The sequence below is a fragment of the Haematobia irritans genome, chromosome 5 (genome assembly GCF_050003625.1).
Source record: "Haematobia irritans isolate KBUSLIRL chromosome 5, ASM5000362v1, whole genome shotgun sequence".
Lineage (NCBI taxonomy): Eukaryota > Metazoa > Arthropoda > Insecta > Diptera > Muscidae > Haematobia > Haematobia irritans.
The window spans coordinates 129,753,735-129,772,769 of NC_134401.1; the positions used below are offsets into that span (position 1 = coordinate 129,753,735).

Sequence of the window (19,035 nt, forward strand, 5' to 3'; positions counted from 1 at the left end):
AATAATCAAAGGCAAGGCAGGCAAAGAGATGGTATTTTTTTCGTATTTTAGCAAACAACATCAAATGTAGCGCATATATACACACGCACAGAGCAAATGTAATTTTGTTGCCAATTATGTCAGTGTGGTAGTTTTTTGGTTGTCGTCGTTGTTCGGTATTGTTTTAAACAAGGCCATTGTTTGTTGTTGTTTTGGTTTTCATTATGTTTGTGGGTTATTGTGGTTGATTGTGGGAGTGAAGACATTGAGACAAAAACAATTATCACAATTTAACAAAAGACCAAGAAAAAGCATACATATAAATGTATGTAGATTGTGTGGCAAAGAACGTAGAAAAATATAGATGAAAAAGAGAAAAAAGAAGAAGACAAAAAACAGAGAGAAAAAGAGCATTAAACATTGGACATTTAAACATTAAATATATAATTTTTTTTGTCTATGCTATATATTTTTATATATGAATATATATATGTAAGTATTTCTCTAATTTTAACTATAATATGTTTTTAGTATAATTGTGTGTATGTGTGGGTGTAGTAAAATAAAAAAAAAATGGGATTTGTTATATTTGTGTCTAGGTTTGTGTGATCAATTGATTTTAATATTAAATTATAATTCAACATTATCTATCCTTAAAAATATTAATTAAAAATTTTCTATATTTTGTTTCATTATTTGTTATATGGATAAAATGATTTTAGCATAATACAACTAATTTTATAATGTTATTATTGTAGTTAGTGTTTTTTTTTAATAATTTCTTTTTAATATTTTATTGTAATTACTATGTATATTAGTTATCTTATTAGCTATATCTCTATAAGCTAATTAAATATGTTTTTTAGTAACAAATAACTACTTGTTATTTAAAATAAAATAAATTGAAATTTTGAAAAAAATGAAAATATTATAAAAAACGTGCCACTTAATACAAAAATCAAAAAAAAAAAAATGCTTAAATATAAATGCTAAAAATATTTTTTTTGTTTTTCTATTATGGTTAACGTTTTATTTATTGTTGTTTTTTTTTTGTTATTTTTATTTAGCATTTTGTATTAGTATACTAATGGAGTTCATTATTGGATGTTTATCGTTTTGAAAATATCATATGTTTTGTTTTGTTTGATATTCTTAAAATATACAATTATAGTAATAAAAATATTGGTCTTCCATTTGTTGCACTTTTTTTTTTGGAGTTTACATTTAAGTTACCTCAGAAATGTTGACGTGTATTTTGAGATCGATAATATCAAAATGGGAATTAAATGTGAAAAAATATAAATTATATATCTAAAGATATTAAAGTTTACATTTTGTGCCCAACATATAAATTTTTGGAAGATTTTTTGAGAGAGTTCTTTACCCTTAATCTCATTTTACTGCAATTTTTTTGTATTTAAATTGGACAATTTTTTTTATTTATATTTAATTTGTTTTGAGTTACAGTGAAATTACATATATTTGTAAAGTAGCCACAGTTAAATAAAGCACTGAACTAAACTGAATTTTTTTAACAAAAATTCTTAAACCTCATGTTTGGTTTCATCATCTAAGAAATGTGACATTGAAAAATATATTTTAAATTTGGAATCTATTAAAAAAATAAAACATCGGCTAAAATTGTTTGCTTCTTCACTTCTAATAAAATATAAAATTATTTTAAAATATGTATATCTCTTTCACTAAATGGCATTTAATTCCCACATTGATATTCACAATGTTTTTCTTTTAAGATTACTTGGAGTGAAATATAATTATGTGCAAAAAAAAAAACAAAATTATTAAAATAACTACATTTTCAATATCAGTTTTGATTTTACAATACAATAAAGTAAAATGTTGCTGTTTGTTTAAAATTTTTTAAAATTTTGTTTTTGTTGTTACTGTTGTTCTAATAAATAAAGTAATTGTGCGATATCTATTCGTTCTCTATTTGGTTGTTTCCCTATTTGCCTTACTGGAATTTTTAGTCTTCTATATTTTTTTGTTTGTTTTCTTACTTTAATATGTGTTTATAATTAAATAAATAAAATAACGCTTGCAATGAATTGTATAAATAACAAAAAAACAAGCTCGATTTAATTGTCACTGGGCTTAAATATGCATCACATAGATGTTTGAATGTAAATCTTAATTGGCTAGCTAATATTTAATGGATTTCCTTAATGAGAGTGGAAGTCTACGCAGGGTGCTATTTCGGTGGAGTATTTTTTTTTGTAGGCTAAGTGCTGAACCTACGTATGTAATAAAAGTCAGATGTGTAGAGTATTGTAACATTGGGATTGTACACAAATATGAATTTGGGCAGAATATGAATGATACATTGCATTACATATGCGGCTATGGGTGCGTATAAGTGATATGAATATTTATCTCACAAATAATCATTCGCCCCATTGTCCACGATTTAACACAAAAATAGTGTGAATATTATACCAAATTAAATTTTTATTTTATTTATTTATTTATTTATTTATTTATTTATTTATTTATTTATTTATTTATTTATTTATTCAGTCTATGGAATACATTCCTTACAGACTAGCAATTCTTAAAATAAATTAAGTCTAAAATAGAATTAAAACTATTTAGGGAAATTGAAAAATCTAAATCAAAGTTATTATTTAAATTATTAAATTCTTTAAGAGATCTTAAAATTGGTTCCGAAGATCCATAGTTTGTTCTATGAGCAGGAATTGCAAAATAATCATGCTTTCGCAAACAATGTATTGGTACATTAAAACCAATCAACTCTAAAAGAGACGGACAATCTATAAATCCATTAATTATTTTATAAATAAACAAAACTGAAAACTTTAATCTACGCGATTGAAGAGAATCCAAATGAATTAACCTACACCTAGCTTCATATGAAGGCAAAGGATCAGTAAAAGGCACCGACAATAATGCAAACTTTATAAACTTTTTCTGCAATTTTTCAATTCGATCGCAATGGACAGTATATATAGGATTCCAAACAATAGCGGCATATTCCAGCCTAGATCTCACAAAGCTAGTGTATAGTATTTTTCTTGTATATGGATCTACGAATTCCTTAGAATTCCGTTTAACAAATGCCAACATCGAATAAGCCTTTGGCATTATATAATCTATATGCAATTTGAAGGAAAATTTAGCATCAAAAACTACCCCCAAATCACGAACATGATCAACCTTTAGCAGCTCCTGATTATTTATAAAATACGAAGAATTCAGGTCATTAATTCTTCTCGAGTAGGATAGATATACGCATTTAGACACATTCAAAGGCAATAAATTCAATTCACACCACGAGAATAATCTATCCAAATCAGATTGTAGCAAGAATACATCAGATAAGGACTTAATATTTGCAAATATCTTAATGTCATCTGCATAAATCAAACAGTTAGCAAAATGGCAACAAAATATAACATCATTAAGGAATAATATAAATAACAAAGGACCAAGAATACTACCTTGGGGAACTCCAGACGTAGCAATATAGGGTTCCGATATTGAAGCATCCACATAAACAAAACATTTTCTCATATTTAAATATGACCGTAACCACTGCAGTAAACTCGAGTGGAAACCAATTTTGTAAAGCTTTGCAAGCAAAATATTATGTGAAACTTTATCAAAAGCTTTGCAGAAATCCAAGTATATAGTGTCAACTTGGTTCCCCTTTTCTAGACTATTTAAACAGAAATTAGTAAATACTAATAAATTTGAAACTGCCGAGCGATTCTTTACAAACCCATGTTGAACATCTGAGATATGATGCCGTACTGTCGAAACTATTCTTCATAAACTAAATGTTCTAAGATTTTAGATATATTAGACAATTTGGAAATTGGCCTATAATTACGAATATCCCCCTTCAAACAAGACTTGAAGACAGGCGTAACAGACGCAGTTTTCCAATTATCTAAAAATAAACCATTTCTTAAAGATAAATTAAAAATATATTGTAGAGGTCCAGAAATAGATGAGGCACATTCCTTCAAAAATAAAGAAGAAAGGCCATCCATATCTGACCTCACCGAATCATTAAGATTTTAACAATGAATTCCAAACATCATCCAGTGAGAACTGGATCAAACCCATATCTAGAACAGAGCTAACATTTTCTAAGATTCTAGAATCCAACTCATTTAAATCGAATTTCTGAAAATTAGAACTAAAAAATTTAGCAAATAAATTTGCCTGAGATTGCGATGAATCTGCAAACACTTCATCCATATGCATTGAAGAAGGAAAATCACTATGTCCTTTCTTACATTTAATAAATTGCCAGAACGATTTTGGATTACTTTTTATTTTGCCTTCATAATCAGAGATGTATTGTTTATAAAGAAACTTATTTAAGAATAAAAATTCCCGTGAATAGTGTTCATGAAGCCTTTTACTTTCAGCAGAATTAGTGGATTTATGGATTTTATGGAATTTATTTCTTAGATTTTTTAGCTTTTTCAAACCATTTGTATACCATGGAAGTTTATGATTACAACGCTTAAGCCGCGGTATATGCAAATTAATGATATCCTTCAATTTCCCAAGAAATAAAGTATAGCAACTTGAAACACACTTATCTCTAAACAAATGAAACCAATCAATTACATTAATAATTTCATTAATTAAATCAAAATTAGCAATAGAATAATTAAAAATATCATCAATTTGACAAGTAGTATTAGGAAAACAGTAAAATTCAATTTTGAGAGACATAGGTACATGATGTCTATCAGAAGCACTGATTGGATGAGCACACTGCTCTACAAGAAATTCTACGTTTTGAGTTATAAAAGCCAGATCCAAAAGTTTACCACGAGCATTAAATAGAGGATTAATTTGATAAAGATCCAAAGCATACATGTTATCAATAAAACTTATTTCAATAGTAGAATTTACATTATTTGGATAAAAAATATTTGAATTTATGGAATTAGACCAATCTAAATTACATAAATTGAAATCACCTAAAATTAAAGAGCCAGCTGAATCATTATCAGGGACCAGGCTAGTGATATTAAAAATATGAGCATCATATAAAGTTTGATGAAAACCAGGTGGTATATATGATACAATAATAAATAATACAGATTTAGAACCAATTAGTTTAATACAAAGTTGATCAAGTAATGAATCATTATTTACCAAAGGAACTTCAGCAGAAATTAAAACTTTTCTTACTGAAATTAATACACCACCACCTCGAGAGTGACCAGTCTTAACAGGGTCACGATCTTTACGGTATATATTGTAGATATTCATATCGAAAAATTCACTATTCAGAAAATCCGGGTTGAGCCATGTCTCAGTTAAAACAATAACATCGAACTCTGATTGAGACGTTTCCATAAACAGTTCATCGCATTTCGTTCTCATTCCACCAATATTTTGATAGTAAACACGGAGCAGGGAAAATTCTACTGGTTTTATGCTCCCGGTATATCCGTCCGAGTGTTTTGAAAATTCGCAAAAGGACGAATTTGCACATTAGCAGGCCATAGCGATGGTGTAAATACTGCATTATAAAATCCAGGCGAAATACCCACTTTAAAATTTATGCTCCTTAATTCATTCAGATTAGCATCCTTTTTGACTAATTTATAGCAAGTAAAGTTTTTGGCATCAATCTTAAGATGTTTTGCTAAGTAGTTTATAATCTCTTGTTCAGTAACTGTAGGACGGAACGAAGAGATATGAACCCATTTCTTTCTAACAACAACTTCCAGTTCTTCATTATCATTTTGCCCAATAACAGCCTTTTTACGATTTTTTCTTGGCTGTACAGTATTCCACTGTAAATTGTTTGCTGGTATGTTATTATTAACACCACCAACAGTTTCCAACGCAGCAGTATCTATGTTAGCAGCAGTATCTATGTTAGCAATTTTAAATTTAAATTTTTAAATTTTTATTAAACTTACTTTATAATAAAATATAATTAACCTAAAATATAATTAACCGATGGCAAGGTATCTTAAAACTTCCTAACACCGTCTTCTAAATTACAAGGTAGTCCATACGTAGTATATATTAAACTAAAAAAAGGCCGATTAAATACGTATATAATTAAGTTTAAAGTTTCTATAGAAATAAAATTTTGACAACATTTTCTGTAGAAGTAAAATTTGGAAAAAATTTTCTATAGAAATAAAATTTTGACAAAATTTTTTATAGAAATAAATTGTCTATAGAAATAAAATTTGACAAAAATCTCTATAGAAATAAAACTTTGACAAAATTTTCTATAGAAATAACATTTTGACAAAATTGTCTATAGAAATAAAATTTTGGTAGATTATTTTTCGCTCGAGTGGCAACCATGATTATGAACCGATATGGACCAATTTTTGTGTGATTGGGTATCAGCGGCCATATACTAACACCACGTTCAAAATTTCAACCTGATCGAATGAAATTTGCTTCTCTTAGAGGCTCCGCAAGCCAAATCTGGGGATCGGTTTATATGGGGGCTATATATAATTGTAAACCGATGTGGACCAATTTTTACAGGGATATTAGAGACCATATACTAACACCACGTTGCACATTTGAACCGGATCGGATGAATTTTGCTCCTCCAAGAGGCTCCGGAGGTCAAATCTGGAGAGCGGTTTATATGGGGGCTATATATAATTATGGACCGATGTGGACCAATTTTTGCATGGTTGTTAGAAAACATATACCAATACCATGTTCCAAATTTCAGCCGGATCGGATGAAATTTGCTTCTCTTAGAGGCTCCGCAAGCCAAATCGGGGGATCGGTTTATATGGGGGCTATATATAATTATGGACCGATGTGGACCAATTTTTGCATGGTCATTAGAAAACATATACCAATACCATGTACCAAATTTCAGCCGGATCGGATGAAATTTGCTTCTCTTAGAGGCTCCGCAAGCCAAATCGGGGGATCGGTTTATATGGGGGCTATATATAATTATGGACCGATGTGGACCAATTTTTGCATGGTCATTAGAAAACATATACCAATACCATGTACCAAATTTCAGCCGGATCGGATGAAATTTGCTTCTCTTAGAGGCTCCGCAAGCCAAATCGGGGGATCGGTTTATATGGGGGCTATATGCAATTATGGGCCGATATAGACCAATTTTTGCATGGTTGTTAGATACCATATACTAACACCATGTACCAAATTTCAGCCGGATCGGATGAAATTTGCTTCTCTTAGAGCGATCGCAAACAAAATTTGGGGGTCCGTTTATATGGGGACTATACGTAAAAGTGGACCGATATGGCCCATTTGCAATACCATCCAACCTACATCAATAACAATTACTTGTGCCAAGTTTCAAGTCGATAGCTTGTTTCGTGCGGAAGTTAGCGTGATTTCAACAGACGGACGGACGGACATGCTCAGATCGACTCAGAATTTCACCACGACCCAGAATATATATACTTTATGGGGTCTTAGAGCAATATTTCGATGTGTTACAAACGGAATGACAAAGTTAATATACTAATGGAGGGTATAAAAAAAGGGGATAAGTATTCTTGCTAAATATTGAAGAATAGCATCACAGGGAAGCGAAAGAAGTCACAGTAATAGAATATTCTTGAGCCAGCAAAAAGTCACCGGAGATTATTTTTTTGTAGGCTTTGTAGTACTTAACACCTACGTATGGAATGAAAGTCATCCGTTAAAAATACTGTAACGTTAACAAATATACGCAAACAAAAATTTAGGACAAAAAATGAATATGGCATTGAATTATATTTGCAGCCATGGGTACGTATAATTATTTTCAATTAAATTATAAATAACCATTCGCCGCACTGTCCTAAAAGGACATTGTAGGCATATTTTATTAAATTAATTTTTATACAGCTTACTTGATTTATAATAAAGTCTAATTGAAATAATGTTTATAATAACTAATCTAGTTGTATTTACGTTAAATTGTTTTATAATTTATTACAAAAAAATTAAAAAAAAATTTGTATAATTTTAAAATAAAGAGGATATGCATTAATATGGAGGAATACCATCGCACGGATATAGAAAGTCTCACGAAAATTTTTCCATTTAAAGTCTTAATTGAATTTTAAAAAATTAAAAATTTCATTGATTTAACAAATTTTTTTATTTAAACAAAAAGCAATCACAAAAATTAATAGTATCAATTAATTTTTTAATTGATACTATCGTTTCTATGATTGAAGACATTTCAAGTACAAAAATTAATTGGATACATTATTTTCGTGATTGAATCTGAATTTTTTTGTGTGGAAGCGAGAGAAGGCACCTAAAAATAATGGAATTCTCTGGAGCTAACAATCCATCTACATATGGAATAAATGTCATCCGTTAACAATTGTAGCGTTAGAAAATATTTTTGCATATTGTGCAAGAAGTTATAGAAGAAAACAAGTAAGGAAAGTATAAAGTCGGGCGGGGCCGACTATATTATACCCTGCACCACTTTGTATATCTAAATTTTCGGTACCATATCACATCCGTCAAATGTGTTGGGTGCAGAATTTGATAGACTTTTACAAAATCTATAGACTCAAAATTTAAGTTGGTTAATGCACTAGGGTAGAACACAATTTTAGTAAAAAACAAGTATATACGGCCGTAAGTTCGGCCAGGCCGAATCTTATGTACCCTCCACCATGGATTGCGTAGGAACTTCTACTAAAGGCTGTCATCCACAATCGAATTACTTGGGTTGCGATAACACTTGCCGATGGCAAGGTATCGTAAAAATTTTTAACACTGTCTTCTAAATTGTAAGTTAGCCCATACGGGGTATATATTAAACAAAAAAAGGCCGATTAAATACGTATATAATCTAGTTTGACAAAATTTTCTATAGAAATAAAATTTTGACAAAATTTTCTATAGAAATGAAACCTTGACAAAATTTTCTATAGAAATAAAATTTTGACAAAATTTTCTATAGAAATAAAAATTTGACAAAATTTTCTATAGAAATAAAAACTTGACAAAATTTTCTATAGAAATAAAATGTTGACAAAATTTTGTATAGAAATGAAATTTTGACAAAACTTAGTATAGAAATAAAATGTTGACAAAATTTTCTACAGAAATAAATTTTTTACAAAATTTTCTATAGAAATAAAATTTTGACAAACATTTCTATAGAATAAACTTTTGGCAAAACTTTCTATAGAAATGAAATTTTAACAAAACTTTCTATAGTAATAAAATTTGACAAAATTTTCTATGGAAATAAAGTTTTGGTAGATTATTTTTGGCGATATGGACCAAGTTTTGTGTAATAAGTCATCGGATATATATAACTAAAGACCGATATGGACCAATTTTTACATGGCTGTTAGAGGCCATATATTGACAAAATGTACCAAATTTCAACCGTATCGGATGACTTTTGCTCCTCCAAGAGGTTCCGGACGTCAAATCTGGGGACGGTTTATATGGGAACTATATATAATTATGGACCGATATGGACCAATTTTTGCATGGTTGTTAGAGACCATATACTAACACCATGTACCAAATTTCAACTGGATCGGATGAATTTTGCTCTTCCAAGAGGCTCCGGAGGTCAAATCTGGGGATCGGTTTATATGGGGGCTATATATAATTATGGACCGATATGGACCAATTTTTGCATGGTTATTAGAGGCCGTAAACTAACATCAGGTACCAAATTTCAACCGGATCGGATGAATTTTGCCCCTCCAAGAGGCTCCGGAGGTCAAATCTGGGGATCGGTTTATATGGGGGCTATATATAATTATGGACCGATATGGACCAATTTTTGCATGGTTGTTAAAAACCGTATACTAAGACCACGTACTAAATTTCAACCGGATCGGATGAATTTTGCTCCTCCAAGAGGCTCCGGTGGTCAAATCTGGGGATCGGTTTATATGGGAGCTATATATAATTATGGACCGATATGGACCAATTTTTGCATGGTTATTAGAGGCCGTATACTAACATCAGGTACCAAATTTCAACCGGATTGGATGAATTTTGCCCCTCCAAAAGTCTCCGGAGGTCAAATCTGGGGATCGGTTTATATGGGGGCTATATATAATTATGGACCGATATGGACCAATTTTTGCATGGTTGTTAGAGACCATATACTAACATCAGGTACCCAATTTCAATCGGATCGGATGAATTTTGCCCCTCCAAGAGGCTCAGGAGGTCAAATCTGGGGATCGGTTTATATGGGGGCTATATATAATTATGGACCGATATGGACCAATTTTTGCATGGTTGTTAGAGACCGTATACTAAGACCACGTACCAAATTTCAACCGGATCGGATTAATTTTGCTGCTCCGGGAGGCTCCCCAAGCCAAATTTGGGGATCGGTTTATATGGGGGCTATACGTAAACGTGGTCCGATATGGCCCATTTTCAATACCATCCGACCTACATCAATAACAACTACTTGTGCCAAGTTTCAAGTCGATAGCTTGTTTCGTTCGGAAGTTAGCGTGATTTCCACAGACGGACGGACAGCCGGACAGACGGACAGACGGACAGACGGACAGACGGACGGACGGACGGACATGCTTAGATCGACTCAGAATTTCACCACGACCCAGAATATATATACTTTATGGGGTCTTAGAGCAATATTTCGATGTGTTACAAACGGAATGACAAAGTTAATATACCCCCATCCTATGGTGGAGGGTATAATATGGGAAACATTTAAATCTGAAGCAATTTTAAGAAAACTTCGCAAAAGTTTATTTATGATTTATCGCTCGATATATATGTATTAGAAGTTTAGGAAAGTTAGAGTAATTTTTACAACTTTTCAACTAAGCAGTGGCGATTTAACAAGGAAAATGTGGGTATTTTGACCATTTTTGTCGAAATCAGAAAAACATATATATGGGAGCTATATCTAAATCTGAACCGATTTCAATCAAATTTGGCACACATGACTATACTACCAATTGTACTCTTTGTGCAAAATTTCAAGCTAATCGGGCTTCTGGGTCCATATAAGTGCATATCGGGCGAAAGATATATATGGGAGCTATATCTAAATCTGAATCGATTTCAACCAAATTTGGCACGCATAGCTACAATGCCAAATCTACTCCCTGTGCAAAATTTCAAAAAAATTGGGCCAAAACTCTGGCTTTTAGGACCATATTAGTCCATATAGGGCGAAAGATATATATGGAAGCTATATCTAAATCTGAACCGATTTCAATAAAATTTGGCACACTTGACTATACTACTAATTGTACTCCTAGTGCAAAATTTCAACCAAATTCAGCCAAAAATCAAGCTTCTGGGGCCATATAAGTCCATATCGGGCGAAAGATATATGTGGGAGCTATATCTAAATCTGAACCGATTTCAATCAAATTTTGCACACTTGACTATACGAGTAAGTGTTATGTTTGTACAAAATTTCAAGCAAATCGGTATAAAACTCTGGCTGCTGGGTCCATATTAGTGCATATCGTGCGAAATATATATATGGGAGCTATATCTAAATCTGAACCGATTTCTTCCAAAATCAATAGGGTTCTATTCTGACCCAAATTAGGAACATGTGCCAAATTTGAAGACGATTGGACTTAAATTGCGACCTAGACTTTGATCACAAAAATGTGTTCACAGACAGACGGACGGACGGACAGACGGACATGGTTATATCGACTCAGGGACCCACCCTGAGCATTATTGCCAAAGACACCATGTGTCTATCTCGTCTTCTTCTGGCTGTTACAAACATATGCACTAACTTATAATACCCTGTTCCACAGTGTGGCGCAGGGTATAATGAATGCGACTTTGCATTATATCTGCAGCCACAGGTGCGTATAAGTGATGGTAATGTTTACATTACAAGTAATCATTCGCCCCATTGTCCATGGTCTATAAGAAAATAGTTTGTATATTGTTTTAAATTAAAATTTAATCAACTTAATTCCGTTATAGAAAAATCTAATTAAAATAATTTTTTTTAATTATGTAATTATATAAATATGTTAAATCTAATACGGATAATTAAGGTTTTCTAATTGAATTTTACTCGGATTGACTTTATTTCATTGGGACAAATGCCTGGTAAAGTTTATCACAAAAGAACTGATGCCTACTTAATTGTGTACTATTGTTAGATTTTAACACTCTCAAAAAACACCTGGTTTTTATATAGAACATTTCGTTTGAATTAAAAAAAAAAAAAAAAACAAGAACTTAAACATTTTTTAAAAAATTTAATTTGAACATTAATTTTAAGTTAACGGATTAGGAAGAAATAATATTATTACAGATGATTTCATATATCCTTTTAATTTGTTTTCAATTGATATTTAATTTTTCTTAAAATAAAATGAATTAAATCGAGCCTTGTTTTAATGTTAAGCTTTAAAGGAAATAGTTTTATGTTATTTCTATAGCAAAAATATAATAGGCTTATTTAATCTAAAATGTTTTTAACTGACATCACATGAAGATAATATATTTTGTATGTTTTTGTTTTATTTTATAGTTGTGTACTTTGAAGCGTTTATTGTTTTGAATATGATTTTAGTTATAAATCTCTTTTGTTTTTATATATTTTTGGCAATTTTTTTTTTTGCCACTTTGCTCTTGGCCTTTAGTACTATATAATAGATAACATATACATTACCATATTCGATTATTTGTCTATATCATTAGAGAGCTCTAAACAAAATGAATTGACACAAACTATTATATTATTTCTCTAATAAAGCATGAATCCAGTTTTTGTTCATTCTTGGCTAAAGGAAAGTTTTACATCCTAGCCAATAGGTGATTTGAAAATTTTTGGAATTACTAAATTTACAGCATTTTAATAACTTATATTTACTGGCTATTATTAGGGTTTTTGAAAATTTTCGAAATTAATAATTTAATATATTTTTAAAATATTTTAAAACAAAAATTAAATGTTTAACAATGTCATTGAGATTTAATTTAATTTAACGTCCTATAGATTTTTGATTTAATATCATTTGCCGTGTATTACTATCCACTTGAAATTCATCCATTTGACAGTAGATCATATATCTGCAGACCATGTGTGTGTTTTTTTTTGATACGTTTATGGAAATCGTCATTGTTGCATGATGGTTTTTCGATTACGATATGCAATGTTAGTTGGGACATTACAATACGGTTTTTTGTTTTGTTTTGAATACGATTGTTGGTTAGTTAACGAAAATGAAAGCACAAAAAGAGAGGAAGGACGATATATACAGAGAATAATGATTACACTGTTTAGTTTTATTATTATTATTATTTTTTTTGGGAAATTAAATTAATTATTATATTTAAATAGATTTCCTATAATTTTTCTTCAAGTCTATATATATATATATATATATATATATATATTATATATTATATATATATCTATATATATTATTTTGGAGACGATTTTTGTTTGATTAATTGTTTTTTTTTTTTTCAAAGACATAGAATTGTTATTTGTTAATAGACATTACAATTAATTTTTGTATATACATATAACAGCAAACAATATTTAATTACTTCTACATGAGAGATAAAGTCTTGAAATTGTGGATGAGGTAAAGTTAAAGATTTTTCTCAAAAAGAGACATTTTCAAACAAATAAAAAATTTCATTAGATCTATTTCGGAGTTGACAAACACTATTGATTTTGTTATTGAAATTTTATAGAAATAAATATAGTATGAGAACTATGGTAAAATGATGTGAAACATGATAGTGGAAAAATGCTCTGATAACATATCGATATTTTAATTTAGATTAAGTTTGTCTATGGCGAAGAGAGTACTTTTAAACAAATATATTTTAATAATTATTGGTAATATTGTTTCATGCGACGAATAATAACATTATAAATGTTTCTTATACATCTATGATAAGTCAAAAAAAAAAAAAAATAAAAACAAGTAGGGAAAGTCTAAGGCTAATTCGATACCTGCTTCACGATACCGGGCTTTGGTTGAGAGTTTACCACGAAGATTGACCGAAGTTATTAAAAACAAGTATATACGGCCGTAAGTTCGGCCAGGCCGAATCTTATGTACCCTCCACCATTGCGTAGAAACTTCTACGAAAGACTGTCATCCACAATCGAATTAATTGGGTTGTGGTATAATAAAACTTCTTAACATCGTTTTCTAAATTGTTAGTTAGTCCATACGTGGTATATATTAGACAAAAAAGGTATGTATGGGTAAGTCTACAAATAATTGCGAATCGATATGGACTTTTGCACGGTATGTAGAGAGCCAGAGTTGAAATATTGGGGTCGCTTATATGGGGGCTCTATACAGTTATGAACTTGATATGGACCAATTTTTGTGTGATTGGGGGTCGATTTATCTGAGGGCTATATATAACTATAGACCGATATGGACCTAGTTAGGCATGGTTGTTAACGGCCATATACTAGCACAATGTACCAAATTTCAACTGACTCGGATGAAATTTGCTCCTCCGAGAGGCTCCAAAACTTAATCTCGGGATCGGTTTATATGGGGGCTATATATGATTATGAACTGATATGGATCACTTTTGGCATGGTTGTTACATATCATAACTACCATCACGTACCAAATTTCACCCAGATCGGAAGAATTTTGCTTTTCCAAAAGGCACCCGGGGTCAAATCTGGGGATCGGTTTATATGGGGGCTATATATAATAATGGACTGATAGGAACCAATTTCTGCATGGTTGGTGGATACTAGAGGTCTACACAATTCCATTTGTAAATGCAGAGTACACGTGTACTTGCAACTTGAGTACATCTATTTGAGAGAGTCGCAAAACAATTGGTACACATTTTGATCAGTGTGCCAGGTGATTTTTGATTCTTCACCCCAAATCTTAAGAAAAAAAACCCCTAAATTGGTCTAAGCTTTTTTCAAAAACCCCCAAAAAAAAATTCAGAATATAAAAGTACAAAAAGTGGTCCCATAATTACGTGAAAAAAATCCTGTAGTGATACACTTTAAAAATTAAATTTAACACAAATATATATCCTGAAAGAAGAGTTCTTTCCTGAGAAACGAAATTTTAGAAAAACTAAGTTTTCTTTTGATGCTAAATTTTTTTTTTCGTTTGAAGTAAATAAAGACTAAAATTTGCTATTTAAGAAAATACTTTAAAACAAAAGAGATTTTCGTTTGTTTAAAATTTCATCCCTGAGGAAATTATTTTTTCTATGGATGTAATAATACAATATGTATATCAATTTAAAAAGCGGACTTACTCTTAAAAAGCTTTCAGCTGCTAAGTTAAAATACGATTGTTTTTAATTTTGTCAAATACTAAAAATGCCCTTTCAACAGAAGAGTTTAAAAAAGATAACGAAAATAATGGTATTGGATACTTGTTTGTATTTAGGATCTTCTGTTGACTTTCCGCATCTTTCTTCTCATAACTCATGCTAGAATTGTTCCGAATTTGCTTGAGAATTGCTCCACTTTAAAAGGTCTTAAATAATTTTTTACCCCCAAAAATCCCCCTAAACGTGAAAAAACCCCTAAATTTGGGGGGGAAACCCCTAACCAGGCAACACTGATTTTGATGAACAACAAAAGCCACGAGTAACTTCTTGTTGCTATTCTGATGTCTTCACTATCAACAAACACATATTCCTCTTTCTCTGTTATTGAAGTGTACTCAGAGTGCTCACGTCGAGTATGTTGCGAGAACAAAATTTCATAGAGTACTCCATGTACCACGTGCAGTTTCAGAAATACAAAAAAACAGTTACTCTCCATAATATATGTTTTCGGTTTTATATAAAGAATGGCAAACGTTAAGGAAAGTGTGTAACATAAATATATGGAATATGTGACATACATATATATCTATGATTAATAATAATGGAAAGTTTTGCTTCGCACATAACGGAGAAATACTTGTGGTACCACGTGAAGTAAAGAGAATCCATGTTGTACTTTTTCTCAAGTACATACATTTTTATTGTTCCTTTTCTTCGGAACACATATTGTTTCGGATAAATACACGCAAAGAAAAAAACAAAACGTTTGGAAAACGTGTACCGAAAAAGTTTTTCTTTTGTTAGAGTTTTTTGAATTGCTGCGAAAATTTTAAACTTTTATCACCAAAAAAAAAAATCATTTTTTACAAAATTTTTATTTTTTCAATAAAAAAGTTATTTTTGAAACAACAACACAGTCCATTTCGTTTATATCAAACACTGTTCTTTTCTGACTTTAGGTCTTTAATAAGACACATTTTACAGTTCAAAATTTAATATACTACAATGTAATGTTGAACATTTTTTCGGAATCTTCCGAACATATCTGGAATATATGTTAAAACAAAAAAAAAAAAACTTTGGTCGAAGCAGGGATCGAACCCACGACCCTGGGCATGCAAGTCGGACGTAGCAACCACTGCTCCACGGTACCAAATTAAATGTTTGTTCCTGTTAAATAACCTTTGTTTATTCGGTTCGTATAAATATAACTTATATGGATATTTATCTATTGATGACCATAACAGGTACATAGCTCAGTGGTTAGTGTGTTGGCTTACAAAGTGCATGGTCCGCGGTTCGATTCTCCGTCCAGGCGAAAGGTAAAAAAATTTTAAAAATTTATAAAATCGTATAATTTCTTCTACATTGTTGGTATTACAGGAAAAGGTGTTAAGAACAAAAAAAACTTCGTCGATGTGAGAAAGATGTGAGGGAAAATGCAATTAGCAAGAAAACAATTTTTTTTTGAGTTTATCTTTATGAAATTGTTTTTACATCCTGGAAAAGAATAAACGTTTATCACAAAAAGTATATACTTTTCTTTCAAATAAACTTCCTTACAGCGAAAAGCAAATGAGAAACGAACTTTGTTTGTCTAAAATTTCGTTTGGGAGGAAAGAATTATTTTTTTGCGTGTACTTGGTGGTATTTGACAAGCAAGTGTTCTCTTCACTTCACTACTTGCGCTCTGAGAGAAAGACAGTGTATGTACTATATTCGACAGCGAATTGCATAAATGTAGTGAAGATTTATTCCATGCAGACCTTTAGTCGATACCATATACTAACATCACGTACCAAATTTCCACCGAATCGGATGAATTTTGCTTTTCCAAGGGGCTCCGGAGGTCAAATCTGGGGATCGGTTTATATGGGGGCTATATATAATTATGGACCAATTTCGACCAATTTTTGCATGGGTGTTTGAGGCCATATATTAAAACCATGTACCAAAGTTCTGCTGGATCGGATAAAATTTTCTTCTCTTAGAGGCTCCGCAAGCCAAATCTGGGGATCGGTTTATATTGGGTCTATATATAATTATAGACCGATGTAGACCAATTTTTGCATGGTTGTTAGAGACCATATACTAACACCATGTACCAAATTTCAGACGGATCGGATGCTATTTTCTTCTCTTAGAGGCTCCGCAAGCCAAATCTGGGGATCGGTTTAAATGGGCCCTATATATAATTATTGACCGATTTCGACCAAATTTTGCATGGTCATTAGAGACCATATACTAACACCATGGACCAAATTTCAACAGGATCGGATGAAATTTGCTTCTCTTGGAGGCTAAGCAAGCCAAATCGGGGGATCGGTTTATATGGGGGCTGTAATTATGGACCGATGTAGACCAATTTTTGCATGGTTGTTAGAGAACATATACTAACACCATGTACCAAATTTCAGGCGGATCGGATGAAATTTTCTTCTCTTAGAGGCTCCGCAAGCCAAATCTGGGGTTCCGTGTATATGGGGGCTATACTTAAAAGTGGACCGATATGGCCCATTTGCATTAAAGGGTGATGCGGTCAAAATTTGGTCAAGGGAAAACGCGTGTAAATCGGTGAAATCGTTTATTTAAAAAATCAAATTAAATTTCTTTTTCAAGTTCAATTAGTATAAAATTCAGGAAAAATATTCAGTTAGGCTTTCGCTTTTCCAAAAACGAATTGCCGGACCTCACGCTCGACACCAGCCATCAGATTTTGTACAGCCACCTTGTCCACCTTCTTCGCCGCAGAAAGCCAGTTTGTCTTGAACTGTTGCTCGTCCTTAGCAGTTTTTTGGTCTTCTTTAGGTTCCGCTTGACAATAGCCCAGTATTTCTCAATTGGGCAGAGCTCTGGCGTGTTGGGAGGGTTCTTGTCCTTGGGTACGTGCAGGTGGCACGTTGTTGGCGGCGTACCACTCCATGGCATTTTTACCGTAATGGCAAGATGCCAAATCCGGCCAAAACAGTACGGAACAACCGTGTTTCTTCAGGAAAGGCAGCAGACGTTTATTCAAACACTCTTTCACGTAAATTTCTTGGTTGACAGTCCCGGAAGCTATGAAAATGCTGCTTTTCAAGCCATAGGTACAGATGGCTTGCCAAACCAGATATTTCTTTGCGAACTTTGACAGTTTTATGTGCTTGAAAATATCTGCTACCTTTCCCCTTCCTTTTGCCGTATAAAACTCCGGTCCCGGAAGCTGCTTGTAGTCGGCTTTGACGTAGGTTTCGTCGTCCATTACCACGCAGTCAAACCAGTCAGCATCGTCGTATACAGCCTCCGGGATCACGCTTTGGCCGTCGTATTTTGTTTATCATCGCGATTTGGAGTCACTACCTTCTTGTAAGTCGATAGTCCGGCTCATTTTTTGGCTCGATGCACGGTTGTAGACGATACACCCAGATTATTTGCGGCATCTCGGACAGAGAAGTTAGGGTTTCGCTTGAAACTACCGGCAACTCTCTTTGTCGTCTCAACGGCTTCCGGTTTTCGATTTCCCCCCGATCCAGACTTCCTGGCTGTCGACAAACGTTCCCCAAACACTTTTGTAACTGTTGATTTGGCAACTTTTAGCGACTTTGCCAGCTTTGCGTGCGAGTAGCTCGGATTTTCCCGATGCGCGAGCAAAATTTTGATACGCTGCTCTTCTTGCTTGGACGGCATTTTGACAACTGAAGAGTGATTTCCAAAATCAAAAGAGGAGCAACATTCTACACACACACACCTTCAAAATGGAGGGTGTTCAGGTTTTTTAAATGCAAAATTGAAAGAAATACGTCAAGTTTATATTGA

At 32.1% G+C, this 19,035-nt stretch overlaps 1 protein-coding gene across 1 annotated transcript in view; it reads right to left on the bottom strand.

The window, feature by feature from the left end:
- Liprin-gamma (liprin protein kazrin) overlaps positions 1-19,035 on the bottom strand; it is a 94,023-nt gene that overhangs the window by 13,437 nt on the left and 61,551 nt on the right.